The sequence below is a fragment of the Schistocerca nitens genome, unplaced genomic scaffold (assembly GCF_023898315.1).
Source record: "Schistocerca nitens isolate TAMUIC-IGC-003100 unplaced genomic scaffold, iqSchNite1.1 HiC_scaffold_528, whole genome shotgun sequence".
Taxonomy (NCBI): Eukaryota; Metazoa; Arthropoda; class Insecta; order Orthoptera; family Acrididae; genus Schistocerca; species Schistocerca nitens.
Window position 1 is genome coordinate 3964528 of NW_026046061.1, and position 16931 is coordinate 3981458.

Below are 16931 nucleotides of genomic sequence, written 5' to 3' on the forward strand. Positions count from 1 at the left end.
ATCGGAATCCAATACTGGTCTCCCAGGAACCGCTCAAAGCACAAACTCTTAGAAGATTCACTCTTCTTGTACTTAAGTCGGCATTGTGCCTTTTATATTCATTCCGATGCGATTTCTGGGCTTCATCGTCAATGTGAAGGTCCAAGGGATACAGTAAACCTGCACTGGTGCATCGGAATCTAATACTGGTCCCCAGGAGCCGCTCAAAGCACAAATTCTTTGAAGATTCACTCTTCTTGTACTTAAGTCGGCATTGTGCCTTTTATATTCAATTCCGATCCCATTTCTGTGTTTCATGGTCAATGTGAAGGTCCAAGGGATACAGTAAACCATTACTGGTGCATCGGAATCGAATACTGGTCTCCCAGGAGCCACTCAAACCACAAACTGTTAGAAGACTCACTCTTCTTGTATTTAATTCGGCATTGTGCCTTTTATATTCAATTCCGATGCGATTTCTGTGTTTCATCGTCAATGTGAAGGTCCAAGGGATACAGTAAACCTGCACTGGTGCATCGGAATCCAATACTGGTCTCCGACGAGCCGCTCAATCCACAAACTCTTAGAAGATTCACTCTTCTTGTACTTAAGTCGGCATTGTGCTTTTTGTATTCGATTCCGATGCGATTTCTGTGTTTCATCGTCAATGTGAAGGTCCAAGGGATACAGTAAACCTGCACTGTTGCATCTGAATCCAATACTGGTCTCCCAGGAGCCGCTCAAACCACAAACTCTTAGAAGATTCACTCTTCATGTACTTAAGTCGGCATTGTGCCTTTTATATTCATTCCGATGCCATTTCTGGGCTTCATCGTCAATGTGAAGGTCCAAGGGATACAGAAAACCTGCACTGGTGCATCGGAATCTAATACTGGTCCCCAGGAGCCGCTCAAACCACAGATTCTTAGAAGATTCACTCTTCTTGTACTTAAGTCGGCATTGTGCCTTTTATATTCAATTCCGATCCGATTTCTGTGTTTCATCGTCAATGTGAAGGTCCAAGGGATACAGTAAACCTGCACTGGTGCATCGGAATCTAATACTGGTCTCCCAGGAGACGCTTAAAGCACAAACTGTTAGAAGACTCACTCTTCTTGTACTTAAGTCGGCATTGTGCCTTTTATATTCAATTCCGATGCGATATCTGTGTTTCATCGTCAATGTGAAGGTCCAAGGGATACATTAAACCATTACTGGTGCATCGGAATCCAATACTGGTCTCCCAGGAGCCACTCAAACCACAAACTCTTAGAAGATTCACTCTTCTTGTACTTAAGTCGGCATTGTGCCTTTTATATTCAATTCAGATGTGATTTCTGTGTTTCATCGTCAATGTGAAGGTCCAAGGGATACAGTAAACCTGCACTGGTGCATCGGAATCTAATACTGGTCTCCCAGGAGCCGCTCAAAGAACAAACTCTTAGAAGACTCACTCTTCTTGTACTTAAGTCGGCATTGTTCCTTTTATATTCAATTCAGATGTGATTTCTGTCTTTCATCGTCAATGTGTAGGTCCAAGGGTTACAGCAAACCTGCACTGGTGCATCGGAATCCAATACTGGTCTCCCAGGAGCTGCTCAAGGCACAAACTCTTAGAAGATTCACTCTTCTTGTACTTAAGTCGGCATTGTGCTTTTATATCAAATTCTGATGCGATATCTGTGTTTCATCGTCAATGGTTAGGTCCAAGGGATACAGTAAACCTACACTGGTGCATCGGAATCCAATACTGGTCTCCCAGGAACCGCTCAAAGCACAAACTCTTAGAAGATTCACTCTTCTTGTACTTAAGTCGGCATTGTGCCTTTTATATTCATTCCGATGCGATTTCTGGGCTTCATCGTCAATGTGAAGGTCCAAGGGATACAGTAAACCTGCACTGGTGCATCGGAATCTAATACTGGTCCCCAGGAGCCGCTCAAAGCACAAATTCTTAGAAGATTCACTCTTCTTGTACTTAAGTCGGCATTGTGCCTTTTATATTCTATTCCGATCCCATTTCTGTGTTTCATCGTCAATGTGAAGGTCCAAGGGATACAGTAAACCATTACTGGTGCATCGGAATCGAATACTGGTCTCCCAGGAGCCACGCAAAACACTTACTGTTAGAAGACTCACTCTTCTTGTATTTAATTCGGCATTGTGGCTTTTATATTCAATTCCGATGCGATTTCTGTGTTTCATCGTCAATGTGAAGGTCCAAGGGATACAGTAAACCTGCACTGGTGCATCGGAATCCAATACTGGTCTCCCAGGAGCCACTCAAACCACAAACTGTTAGAAGACTCACTCTTCTTCTTTTAATTCGGCATTGTGCCTTTTATAATCAATTCCGATGCGATTTCTGTGTTTCATCGTCAATGTGAAGGTCGAAGGGATACAGTAAACCTTAACTGGTGCATCGGAATCCAATACTGGTCTCCCAGGAGCCGCTCAAAGCACAAACTCTTAGAAGATTCACTCTTCTTGTACTTAAGTCGGCATTGTGCCTTTTATATTCATTCCGATGCGATTTCTGGGCTTCATCGTCAATGTGAAGGTCCAAGGGATACAGTAAACCTGCACTGGTGCATCGGAATCTAATACTGGTCCCCAGGAGCCGTTCAAAGCACAAATTCTTAGAAGATTCACTCTTCTTGTACTTAAGTCGGATTGTACCTTTTATATTCAATCCCGATGCGATTTCTGTGTTTCATCGACAATGTGAAGGTCCAAGGGATACAGTAAAAGTGCACTGGTGCAGCGGAATCTAATACTGGTCTCCAAGGAGCCGCTCAAAGCACAAAGTCTAAGAAGATTCACTCTTCTTGTACCTAAGTCGGCATTGTGCGTTTTATATTCAATTCCGATGCGATTTCTGTGTTTCATCGTCAATGTGAAGGTCCAAGGGATACAGTAAACCTGCACTGGTGCATCGGAATCCAATACTGGTCTCCCAGGAGCCGCTCAAACCACGAACACTTAGAAGATTCACTCTTCTTGTATATAAGTCGGCATTGTGCCTTTTATATTCAACTCCGACGCGATTTCTGTGTTTCATCGTCAATGTGAAGGTCCAAGGGATACAGTAAACCTGCACTGGTGGGCGCATCGGAATCCAATACTGGTCTCCCAGGAGCCGCCCAAAGCACAAACTCTTAGAAGATTCACTCTTCTTGTACTTAAGTCGAAATCGTGCCTTTTATATTCAATTCCGATGCGATTTCTGCGTTTCATCGTCAATGTGAAGGTCCAAGGGATACAGTAAACCTGCACTGGTGCATCGGAATCCAATATTGGTCTCCCGGGAGCCGCTCAAATCACAAACTCTTAGAAGACTCACTCATCTTGTACTTAAGTCGGCATTGTGCCTTTTATTTTCAATTCCGATGCGATTTCTGTGTTTCATCGTCAATGTGAAGGTCCAAGGGATACAGTAAACCTGCACTGGTGCATCGGAATCCAATACTGGTCTCCCAGGAGCCGCTCAAAACACAAACTCTTAGAAGATTCACTCTTCTTGTACTTAAGTTGGCATTGTGCTTTTTATATTCAATTCCGATGCGATTTCTGTGTTTCATCGTCAATGTGAAGGTCCAAGGGATACAGTAATCCTGCACTGGTGCATCGGAATCCAATATGGTCTCCAGCAGCCGCTCAAAACACAAACTCTTAGAAGACTTACTCTTTTTGATTTAAGTCGGCATAGTGCCCTTTATATTCAATTCCGATGCGATTTCTATGTTTCATCGTCAATGTGAAGGTCCAAGGGATACAGTAAACCTTCACTGGTGCATCGGAATCCAATACTGGTCTCCCAGGAGCCGCTCAAACCACAAACTCTTAGAAGATTCACTCTTCCTGTACGTAAGTCGGCATTGTTTCTTTTATATTCAATTCCGATTCGATTTCTGTATTTCATCGTTAATGGGAAGGTCCAAGGGATTCAGTAAACCTGCACTGGTGCATCGGAATCTAATACTGGTCTCCCAGGAGCCGCTCAAATCACAAACTATTAGAAGACTCACTCTTCTTGTACTTACGACAGCATTGTGCGTTTCATATTAAATTCCGATGCGATTTCTGTGTTTCATCTTCAATGTGAAGGTCCAAGGGATGCAGTAGACCTGCCCTGGTGCATGGGAATCCAATACTGGTCTCCCAGGAGCCGCTTAAACCACAGACTCTTAGAAGAATCACTCTTCTTGTACATAAGTCGGCATTGTGCCTTTTATGTTAAATTCGGATGCGATTTATGTGTTTCATCGTCAATGTGAAGGTCCAAGAGATATAGTAAACCTGCACTGGTGCATCGGAATCCAATACTGGTCTCCCAGGAGCCGCTCAAAGCACAAACTCTTACAAGATTCACTCTTCTTGTACTTAAGTCTGCATTGTGCCTTTTATATTCAATTCCGATGCGATTTCTGTGTTTCATCGTCAATGTGAAGGTCCAAGGGATACAGTAAACCTGCACTGGTGCATCGGAATCTAATACTGGTCTCCCAGGAGCCGCTCAAAGCACAAACTCTTAGAAGACTCACTCATCTTGTACTTAAGTCGGCATTGTGCCTTTTATATTCAATTCCGATGCGATTTCTGTGTTTCATCGTCAATGTGAAGGTCCAAGGGATACAGTAAGCGTGCACTGGTGCAACGGAATCCAATACTTGTTTCCCAGGAGCCGCTCAAACCACAAATTCTTAGAAGATTCACTCTTCTTGTACTTATGTCGGCATTGTGCCTTTTACATTCAATTCCGATGCGATTTCTGTGTTTCATCGTCAATGTGAAGGTCCAAGGGATACAGTAAACCTGCACTGGTGCATCGGAATCCAATACTGGTCTCCCGGGAGCCGCTTAAAGCACAAACTCTTAGAGGATTCACTCTTGTTGTACTTAAGTCGGCGTTGTGCCTTTTATGTTGAATTGTGATGCGATTTATGTGTTTCATCGTCAATGTGAAGGTCCAAGGGATACAGTAAACCTGCACTGGTGCATCGGAATCCAATACTGGTCTCCCAGGAGCCACTCAAACCACAAACTGTTAGAAGACTCACTCTTCTTCTTTTAATTCGGCATTGTGCCTTTTATATTCAATTCCGATGCGATTTCTGTGTTTCATCGTCAATGTGAAGGTCGAAGGGATACAGTAAACCTTAACTGGTGCATCGGAATCTAATAGTGGTCTCCCAGGAGCCGCTCAAAGCACAAACTCTTAGAAGATTCACTCTTCTTGTACTTAAGTCGGCATTGTGCCTTTTATATTCATTCCGATGCGATTTCTGGGCTTCATCGTCAATGTGAAGGTCCAAGGGATACAGTAAACCTGCACTGGTGCATCGGAATCTAATACTGGTCCCCAGGAGCCGTTCAAAGCACAAATTCTTAGAAGATTCACTCTTCTTGTACTTAAGTCGGATTGTACCTTTTATATTCAATCCCGATGCGATTTCTGTGTTTCATCGACAATGTGAAGGTCCAAGGGATACAGTAAAAGTGCACTGGTGCAGCGGAATCTAATACTGGTCTCCAAGGAGCCGCTCAAAGCACAAAGTCTAAGAAGATTCACTCTTCTTGTACTTAAGTCGGCATTGTGCGTTTTATATTCAATTCCGATGCGATTTCTGTGTTTCATCGTCAATGTGAAGGTCCAAGGGATACAGTAAACCTGCACTGGTGCATCGGAATCCAATACTGGTCTCCCAGGAGCCGCTCAAACCACAAACACTTAGAAGATTCACTCTTCTTGTATATAAGTCGGCATTGTGCCTTTTATATTCAACTCCGACGCGATTTCTGTGTTTCATCGTCAATGTGAAGGTCCAAGGGATACAGTAAACCTGCACTGGTGGGCGCATCGGAATCCAATACTGGTCTCCCAGGAGCCGCCCAAAGCACAAACTCTTAGAAGATTCACTCTTCTCGTACTTAAGTCGAAATCGTGCCTTTTATATTCAATTCCGATGCGATTTCTGCGTTTCATCGTCAGTGTGTTGGTCCAAGGGATACAGTAAACCTGCACTGGTGCATCGGAATCCAATACTGGTCTCCCAGGAGCCGCTCAAAGCACAAACTCTTAGAAGATTCACTCTTCTTGATTTAAGTCGGCATAGTGCCTTTTATATTCAATTCCGATGCGATTTCTGTCTTTCATCGTCAATGTGAAGGTCCAAGGGATACAGTAAACCTGCACTGGTGCATCGGAATCCAATATTGGTCTCCCGGGAGCCGCTCAAATCACAAACTCTTAGAAGACTCACTCATCTTGTACTTAAGTCGGCATTGTGCCTTTTATTTTCAATTCCGATGCGATTTCTGTGTTTCATCGTCAATGTGAAGGTCCAAGGGATACAGTAAACCTGCACTGGTGCATCGGAATCCAATACTGGTCTCCCAGGAGCCGCTCAAAACACAAACTCTTAGAAGATTCACTCTTCTTGTACTTAAGTTGGCATTGTGCTTTTTATATTCAATTCCGATGCGATTTCTGTGTTTCATCGTCAATGTGAAGGTCCAAGGGATACAGTAAACCTGCACTGGTGCATCGGAATCCAATATGGTCTCCCAGCAGCCGCTCAAAACACAAACTCTTAGAAGACTTACTCTTTTTGATTTAAGTCGGCATAGTGCCCTTTATATTCAATTCCGATGCGATTTCTATGTTTCATCGTCAATGTGAAGGTCCAAGGGATACAGTAAACCTTCACTGGTGCATCGGAATCCAATACTGGTCTCCCAGGAGCCGCTCAAACCACAAACTCTTAGAAGATTCACTCTTCCTGTACGTAAGTCGGCATTGTTTCTTTTATATTCAATTCCGATGCGATTTCTGTATTTCATCGTTAATGGGAAGGTCCAAGGGATTCAGTAAACCTGCACTGGTGCATCGGAATCTAATACTGGTCTCCCAGGAGCCGCTCAAGGAACAAACTCTTACAAGATTCACTCTTCTTGTACTTAAGTCGGAATTGTGCCTTTTATATTCAATTCCGATGCGATTTCTGTGTTTCATCGTCAATGTGAAGGACCAAGGGATACAGTAAACCTGCACTGGTGCATCGGAATCCATTACTGGTCTCCCAGGAGCCGCTCAAACCACAAACTCTTAGACGATTCACTCTTCTTGTACTTAAGTCGGCATTGTGCCTTTTATATTCAACTCCGACGCGATTTCTGTGTTTCATCGTCAATGTGAAGGTCCAAGGGATACAGTAAACCTGCACTGGTAGGCGCATCGGAATCCAATACTGGTCTCCCAGGAGCGGCTCAAAGCACAAACTCTTAGAAGATTCACTCTTCTTGTACTTAAGTCGGCATCGTGCCTTTTATATTCAATTCCGATGCGATTTCTGCGTTTCATCGTCAATGTGAAGGTCCAAGGGATACAGTAAACCTGCACTGGTGCATCGGGATCCAATATGGTCTCCCAGCAGCCGCTCAAAACACAAACTCTTAGAAGACTTACTCTTTTTGATTTAAGTCGGCATAGTGCCTTTTATATTCAATTCCGATGCGATTTCTTTCGTCGTTAATGTGAAGGTCCAAGGGATACAGTAAACCTGCACTGGTGCATCGGAATCCAATACTTGTCTCCCAGGAGCCGCTCAAAGCACAAACTCTTACAAGATTCACTCTTCTTGTACTTAAGTCGGTATTGTGCCTTTTATATTCAATTCCGATGCGATTTCTGTGTTTCATCGTCAATGTGGAGGTCCAAAGGATACAGTAAACGTGCACTGGTGCATCGGAATCTGATACTGGTCTCCCAGGAGCCGCTCAAATCACAAACTATTAGAAGACTCACTCTTCTTGTACTTACGACAGCATTGTGCGTTTCATATTAAATTCCGATGCGATTTCTGTGTTTCATCTTCAATGTGAAGGTCCAAGGGATGCAGTAGACCTGCCCTGGTGCATGGGAATCCAATACTGGTCTCCCAGGAGCCGCTTAAACCACAGACTCTTAGAAGAATCACTCTTCTTGTACATAAGTCGGCATTGTGCCTTTTATGTTAAATTCGGATGCGATTTATGTGTTTCATCGTCAATGTGAAGGTCCAAGAGATATAGTAAACCTGCACTGGTGCATCGGAATCCAATACTGGTCTCCCAGGAGCCGCTCAAAGCACTAACTCTTACAAGATTCACTCTTCTTGTACATAAGTCTGCATTGTGCCTTTTATATTCAATTCCGATGCGATTTCTGTGTTTCATCGTCAATGTGAAGGTCCAAGGGATACAGTAAACCTGCACTGGTGCATCGGAATCTAATACTGGTCTCCCAGGAGCCGCTCAAAGCACAAACTCTTAGAAGACTCACTCATCTTGTACTTAAGTCGGCATTGTGCCTTTTATATTCAATTCCGATGCGATTTCTGTGTTTCATCGTCAATGTGAAGGTCCAAGGGATACAGTAAGCGTGCACTGGTGCATCGGAATCCAAAACTTGTCTCCCAGGAGCCGCTCAAACCACAAACTCTTAGAAGATTCACTCTTCTTGTACTTAAGTCGGCATTGTGCCTTTTACATTCAATTCCGATGCGATTTCTGTGTTTCATCGTCAATGTGAAGGTCCAAGGGATACAGTAAACCTGCACTGGTGCATCGGAATCCAATACTGGTCTCCCGGGAGCCGCTTAAAGCACAAACTCTTAGAGGATTCACTCTTGTTGTACTTAAGTCGGCGTTGTGCCTTTTATGTTGAATTGCGATGCGATTTATGTGTTTCATCGTCAATGTGAAGGTCCAAGGGATACAGTAAACCTGCACTGGTGCATCGGAATCCAATACTGGTCTCCGACGAGCCGCTCAATCCACAAACTCTTAGAAGATTCACTCTTCTTGTACTTAAGTCGGCATTGTGCCTTTTACATTCAATTCCGATGCGATATCTGTGTTTCATCGTCAATGTTAAGGTCCAAGGGATACAGTAAACCTGCACTGGTGCATCGGAATCTATTAGTGGTCTCCCAGGAGCCGCTCAAAGCACAAAATCTTAGAAGATTCACTCTTCTTGTACTTAAGTCGGCATTGTGCCTTTTATATTCAATTCCGATGCGATATCTGTGTTTCATCGTCAATGTGAAGGTCCAAGGGATACAGTAAATCTGCACTGGTGCATCGGAATCCAATACTGGTCTCCCAGGAGCCGCTCAAAGCACAAACTCTTAGAAGACTCACTCTTCATGTCCTTAAGTCGGCATTGTGCCTTTTATATTCAATTCCGATGCGATTTCTGTGTTTCATCGTCAATGTGAAGGTCCAAGGGATACAGTAAACCTGCACTGGTGCATCTGAATCCAATACTGGTCTCCCAGGAGCCGCTCAAACCACAAACTCTTAGAAGATTCACTCTTCCTCGTACTTAAGTCGGCATTGTGTCTTTTGTATTCAATTCCGATGCGATTTCTGTGTTTCATCGCCAATGTGAAGGTCCAAGGGATACAGTAAACCTGCACTGGTGCATCGGAATCCAATACTGGTCTCCGACGAGCCGCTCAATCCACAAACTCTTAGAAGATTCACTCTTCTTGTACTTAAGTCGGCATTGTGCCTTTTATATTCAATTCCGATGCGATATCTGTGTTTCATCGTCAATGTGAAGGTCCAAGGGATACAGTAAACCTGCACTGGTGCATCGGAAACCAATACTGGTCTCCCAGGAGCCGCTCAAAGCACAAACTCTTAGAGGATTCACTCTTGTTGTACTTAAGTCGGCATAGTGCCTTTTGTATTCAATTCCGATGCGATTTCTGTGTTTCATCGTCAATGTGAAGGTCCAAGGGATACAGTAAACCTGCACTGGTGCATCGGAATCCAATACTGGTCTGCCAGGAGCCGCTCAAAGCACAAACCCTTAGAAGACTCACTCTTCATGAGCTTAAGTCGGCATTGTGCCTTTTATATTCAATTCCGATGCGATTTCTGTGTTTCATCGTCAATGTGAAGGTCCAAGGGATACAGTAAACCTGCACTGGTGCATCTGAATCCAATACTGGTCTCCCAGGAGCCGCTCAAACCACAAACTCTTAGAAGGTTCACTCTTCTTGTACTTAAGTCGGCATTGTGCCTTTTGTATTCAATTCCGATGCGATTTCTGTGTTTCATCGTCAATGTGAAGGTCCAAGCGATACAGTAAACCTGCACTGGTGCATCGGAATCCAATACTGGTCTCCCGGGAGCCGCTTAAAGCACAAACTCTTAGAGGATTCACTCTTGTTGTACTTAAGTCGGCGTTGTGCCTTTTATGTTGAATTGCGATGCGATTTATGTGTTTCATCGTCAATGTGAAGGTCCAAGGGATACAGTTAACCTGCACTGGTGCATCGGGATCCAATACTTGTCTCCCAGGAGCCGCTCAAAGCACAAACTCTTAGAAGACTCACTCATCTTGTACTTAAGTCGGCATTGTGCCTTTTACATTCAATTCCGATGCGATTTCTGTGTTTCATCGTCAATGTGAAGGTCCAAGGGATACAGTAAGCGTGCACTGGTGCATCGGAATCCAATACTTGTCTCCCAGGAGCCGCTCAAACCACAAATTCTTAGAAGATTCACTCTTCTTGTACTTAAGTCGGCATTGTGCCTTTTACATTCAATTCCGATGCGATTTCTGTGTTTCGTCGTCAATGTGAAGGTCCAAGGGATACAGTAAACCTGCACTGGTGCATCGGAATCCAATACTGGTCTCCCGGGAGCCGCTTAAAGCACAAACTCTTAGAGGATTCACTCTTGTTGGACTTAAGTCGGCGTTGTGCCTTTTATGTTGAATTGCGATGCGATTTATGTGTTTCATCGTCAATGTGAAGGTCCAAGGGATACAGTAAACCTGCACTGGTGCATCGGAATCCAATACTGGTCTCCGACGAGCCGCTCAATCCACAAACTCTTAGAAGATTCACTCTTCTTGTACTTATGTCGGCATTGTGCCTTTTACATTCAATTCCGATGCGATATCTGTGTTTCATCGTCAATGTGAAGGTCCAAGGGATACAGTAAACCTGCACTGGTGCATCGGAATCTATTAGTGGTCTCCCAGGAGCCGCTCAAAGCACAAAATCTTAGAAGATTCACTCTTCTTGTACTTAAGTCGGCATTGTGCCTTTTATATTCAATTCCGATGCGATATCTGTGTTTCATCGTCAATGTGAAGGTCCAAGGGATACAGTAAATCTGCACTGGTGCATCGGAATCCAATACTGGTCTCCCAGGAGCCGCTCAAAGCACAAACTCTTAGAAGACTCACTCTTCATGTCCTTAAGTCGGCATTGTGCCTTTTATATTCAATTCCGATGCGATTTCTGTGTTTCATCGTCAATGTGAAGGTCCAAGGGATACAGTAAACCTGCACTGGTGCATCTGAATCCAATACTGGTCTCCCAGGAGCCGCTCAAACCACAAACTCTTAGAAGATTCACTCTTCCTCGTACTTAAGTCGGCATTGTGTCTTTTGTATTCAATTCCGATGCGGTTTCTGTGTTTCATCGCCAATGTGAAGGTCCAAGGGATACAGTAAACCTGCACTGGTGCATCGGAATCCAATACTGGTCTCCGACGAGCCGCTCAATCCAGAAACTCTTGCACTTAAGTCGGCATTGTGCCTTTTATATTCAATTCCGATGCGATATCTGTGTTTCATCGTCAATGTGAAGGTCCAAGGGATACAGTAAACCTGCACTGGTGCATCGGAATCCAATACTGGTCTCCCAGGAGCCGCTCAAAGCACAAACTCTTAGATGACTCACTCTTCATGTCCTTAAGTCGGCATTGTGCCTTTTATATTCAATTCCGATGCGATTTCTGTATTTCATCGTCAATGTGAAGGTCCAAGGGATACAGTAAACCTGCACTGGTGCATCTGAATCCAATACTGGTCTCCCAGGAGCCGCTCAAACCACAAACTCTTAGAAGATTCACTCTTCCTCGTACTTAAGTCGGCATTGTGCCTTTTGTATTCAATTCCGATGCGATTTCTGTGTTTCATCGCCAATGTGAAGGTCCAAGGGATACAGTAAACCTGCACTGGTGCATCGGAATCCAATACTGGTCTCCGACGAGCCGCTCAATCCACAAACTCTTGTACTTAAGTCGGCATTGTGCCTTTTATATTCAATTCCGATGCGATATCTGTGTTTCATCGTCAATGTGAAGGTCCAAGGGATACAGTAAACCTGCACTGGTGCATCGGAAACCAATACTGGTCTCCCAGGAGCCGCTCAAAGCACAAACTCTTAGAGGATTCACTCTTGTTGTACTTAAGTCGGCATAGTGCCTTTTGTATTCAATTCCGATGCGATTTCTGTGTTTCATCGTCAATGTGAAGGTCCAAGGGATACAGTAAACCTGCACTGGTGCATCGGAATCCAATACTGGTCTGCCAGGAGCCGCTCAAAGCACAAACCCTTAGAAGACTCACTCTTCATGAGCTTAAGTCGGCATTGTGCCTTTTATATTCAATTCCGATGCGATTTCTGTGTTTCATCGTCAATGTGAAGGTCCAAGGGATACAGTAAACCTGCACTGGTGCATCTGAATCCAATACTGGTCTCCCAGGAGCCGCTCAAACCACAAACTCTTAGAAGATTCACTCTTCTTGTACTTAAGTCGGCATTGTGTATTTTGTATTCAATTCCGATGCGATATCTGTGTTTCATCGTCAATGTGAAGGTCCAAGCGATACAGTAAACCTGCACTGGTGCATCGGAATCCAATACTGGTCTCCCAGGAGCCGCTCAAACCACAAACTCTTATAAGGTTCACTCTTCTTGTACTTAAGTCGGCATTGTGCCTTTTATATTCAAATCCGATGCGATTTATGTGTTTCATCGTCAATGTGAAGGTCCAAGCTATACAGTAAACCTGCACTGGTGCATCGGAAATCAGTACTGGTCTCCCAGGAGCCGCTCAAAGCACAAACTCTTAGAAGATTCACTCTTCCTGTACTTAAGTCGGCATTGTGCCTTTTATATTCAATTCCGATGCGATTTCTGTGTTTCATCGACACTGTGAAGGTCCAAGGGATACAGTAAACCTGCACTGGTGCATCGGAATCCAATACTGGTCTCCCATGAGACGCTCAAAGCACAAACTCTTAGAAGGCTCACTCTTCTTGTACTAAAGTCGGCAATGTGCATTTTATATACAATTCCGACGCGATTTCTGTGTTTCATCGTCAATGTGAAGGTATAAGGGATACAGTAAACGTGCACTGGAGCATCGGAATCCAATACTGATCTCCCAGGAGCCGCTCAAAGCACAAACTCTTAAAGGATTCACTCTTGTTGTACTTAAGTCGGCATTGTTCCTTTTATGTTAAATTCCGATGCGATTTCTGTGTTTCATCGTCAATGTGAAGGTCCAAGGGATACAGTAAACCTGCACTGGTGCATCGGAATCCAATACTGGTCTCCGACGAGCCGCTCAATCCACAAACTCTTGTACTTAAGTCGGCATTGTGCCTTTTATATTCAATTCCGATGCGATATCTGTGTTTCATCGTCAATGTGAAGGTCCAAGGGATACAGTAAACCTGCACTGGTGCATCGGAATCCAGTACTGGTCTCCCAGGAGACGCTCAAAGCACGAACTCTTAGAAGATTCACTCTTCTTGTACTTAAGTCGGCATTGTGCCTTTTAAATTCAATTCCGATGCGATTTCTGTGTTTCATCGTCAAAGTGAAGGTCCAAGGGATACAGTAAACCTGCACTGGTGCATCGGAATCCCACACTGGTCTTCCAGGAGCCGCGCAAACCACAAACTCTTAGAAGATTCACTCTTCTTGTACTTAAGTCGGCATTGTGCATTTTATATTCAATTCCGATACGATTTCTGTGTTTCATCGTCAATGTGAAGGTCCAAGGGATACAGTAAACCTGCACTGGTGCATCGGAATCCAATACTGGTCTCCCAGGAGCCGCTCAAAGCACAAACTCTTAGAGGATTCACTCTTGTTGTACTTAAGTCGGCATTGTGCCTTTTATGTTAAATTCCGATGCGATTTCTGTGTTTCATCGTCAATGTGAAGGCCCAAGGGATACAGTAAACCTGCACTGGTGCATCGGAATCCAATACTGGTCTCCGACGAGCCGCTCAATCCACAAACTCTTAGAAGATTCACTCTTCTTGTACTTAAGTCGGCATTGTGCTTTTTGTATTCAATTCCGATGCGATTTCTGTGTTTCATCGTCAATGTGAAGGTCCAAGGGATACAGTAAACCTGCACTGTTGCATCTGAATCCAATACTGGTCTCCCAGGAGCCGCTCAAAGCACAAACTCTTAGAAGATTCACTCTTCATGTACTTAAGTCGGCATTGTGACTTTTATATTCAATTCCGATGCGATTTCTGTGTTTCATCGTCAAAGTGAAGGTCAAAGGGATACAGTTAACCTGCACTGGTGCATCGGAATCCAATACTGGTCTCCCAGGAGCCGCTCAAACCACAAAATCTTAGGAGATCCACTCTTCTTGTACTTAAGTCGGCATTGTGCTTTTTATATTCATTTCCGATATTTTTTTCTGTGTTTCATTCTCAATGTGAAGGTCCAAGGAATACAGTAAACCTACACTGGTGCATCGGAATCCAATACTGGTCTCCCAGGAGCCGCTCAAAGCACAAACTCTAAGAAGATTCATTCTTCTTGTACATAAGTCCTCATTGTGCCTTTTATATTCAATTCCGATGCGATTTCTGTGTTTCATCATCAATGTGAAGGTCCAAGGTATATAGTAAACCTGCACTGGTGCATCGCAATCTAATACTGGTGTCCCAGGAGCCGCTCAAAGCAAAACTCGTACAAGATTCAGTCTTCTTGTACTTAAGTCGGCATTGTGCCTTTTATATTCAATTCCGATGCGATTTCTGTGTTTCATCGTCAAAGTGAAGGTCCAGGGGATACAGTAAACCTGCACTGGTGCATCGGAATCCAATACTGGTCGTCCAGGAGCCGCTCAAACCACAAACTCTTAGAAGATTCACTCTCCTTGTACTTAAGTCGGCATTGTGCCTTTTATATTCAATTCCGATGCGATTTCTGAGTTTCATAGTGAATGTGAAGGTCCAAGGGATACAGTAAACCTGCACTGGTGCATCGGAATCCAATACTGGTCTCCGACGAGCCGCTCAATCCACAAACTCTTAGAAGATTCACTCTTCTTGTACTTAAGTCGGCATTGTGCCTTTTGTATTCAATTCCGATGCGATTTCTGTGTTTCATCGTCAATGTGAAGGTCCAAGGGATAAAGTAAACCTGCACTGTTGCGTCGGAATCCAATACTGGTCTCCCAGGAGCCGCTCAAACCACAAACTCTTAGAAGATTCACTCTTCTTGTACTTAAGTCGGCATTGTGCCTTTTATATTTAATTCCGATGCGATTTCTGTGTTTCATCGTCATAGTGAAGGTCAAAGGGATACAGTAAACCTGCACTGGTGGGCGCATCGGAATCCAATACTGGTCTCCCAGGAGCCGCTCAAAGCACAAACTTTTAGAAGATTCACTCTTCTTGTACATAAGTCGGCATCGTGCCTTTTATATTCAATTCCGATGCGATTTCTGTGTTTCATCGTCAATGTGAAGGTCCAAGGGATACAGTAAACCTGCACTGGTGCATCGGAATCCAATACTGGTCTCCCAGGAGCCGCTTAAACCACAAACTCTTAGGAGATCCACTCTTCATGTACTTAAGTCGGCATTGTGCTTTTTATATTCAATTCCGATATTTTTTTCTGTGTTTCATCGTCAATGTGAAGTTCCAAGGGATACATTAAACTCGCACTGGTCCATCGGAAACCAATACTGGTCTCCCAGGAGCCGCTCAAACCACAAACTCTTAGGAGATTCACTATTCTTGTACTTAAGTCGGCATTGTGCCTTTTATATTCAATTCCGATATTTTTTTCTTTGTTTCAACGTCAATGTGAAGGTCCAAGGGATACAGTAAACCTGCACTGGTGCATCGGAATCTAGTAATACTGGTGTCCCAGGAGCCGCTCAAACCACAAACTCTTAGAAGATTCACTCTTCTTGTACGTAAGTCGGCATTGTGCCTTTTATATTCAATTCCGATGCGATTTCTGTGTTTCATCGTCAATGGGAAGGTCCAAGGGATTCAGTAAACCTGCACTGGTGCATCGGAAACTAATACTGGTCTCCCAGGAGCCGCTCAAGGGACAAACTCTTACAAGATTCACTCCTCTTGTACTTAAGTCGGAATTGTGCCTTTTATATTCAATTCCGATGCGATTTCTGTGTTTCACCGACAATGTGAAGGTCCAAGGGATACAGTAAACCTGCACTGGTGCATCGGAATCCAATACTGGTCTCCCAGGAGCCGCTCAAAGCACAAACTCTTAGAGGATTCACTCTTGTTGTACTTAAGTCGGCATTGTGCCTTTTATGTTAAATTCCGATGCGATTTCTGTGTTTCATCGTCAATGTGAAGGTCCAAGTGATACAGTAAACCTGCACTGGTGCATTGGAATCCAATACTGGTCTCCGACGAGCCGCTCAATCCACAAACTCTTAGAAGATTCACTCTTCTTGTACTTAAGTCGGCATTGTGCTTTTTGTATTCAATTCCGATGCGATTTCTGTGTTTCATCGTCAATGTGAAGGTCCAAGGGATACAGTAAACCTGCACTGTTGCATCTGAATCCAATACTGGTCTCCCAGGAGCCGCTCAAAGCACAAACTCTTAGAAGATTCACTCTTCATGTACTTAAGTCGGCATTGTGACTTTTATATTCAATTCCGATGCGATTTCTGTGTTTCATCGTCAAAGTGAAGGTCAAAGGGATACAGTTAACCTGCACTGGTGCATCGGCCCAAACCACAAAATCTTAGGAGATCCACTCTTCTTGTACTTAAGTCGGCATTGTGCTTTTTATATTCATTTCCGATATTTTTTTCTGTGTTTCATTGTCAATGTGAAGGTCCAAGGAATACAGTAA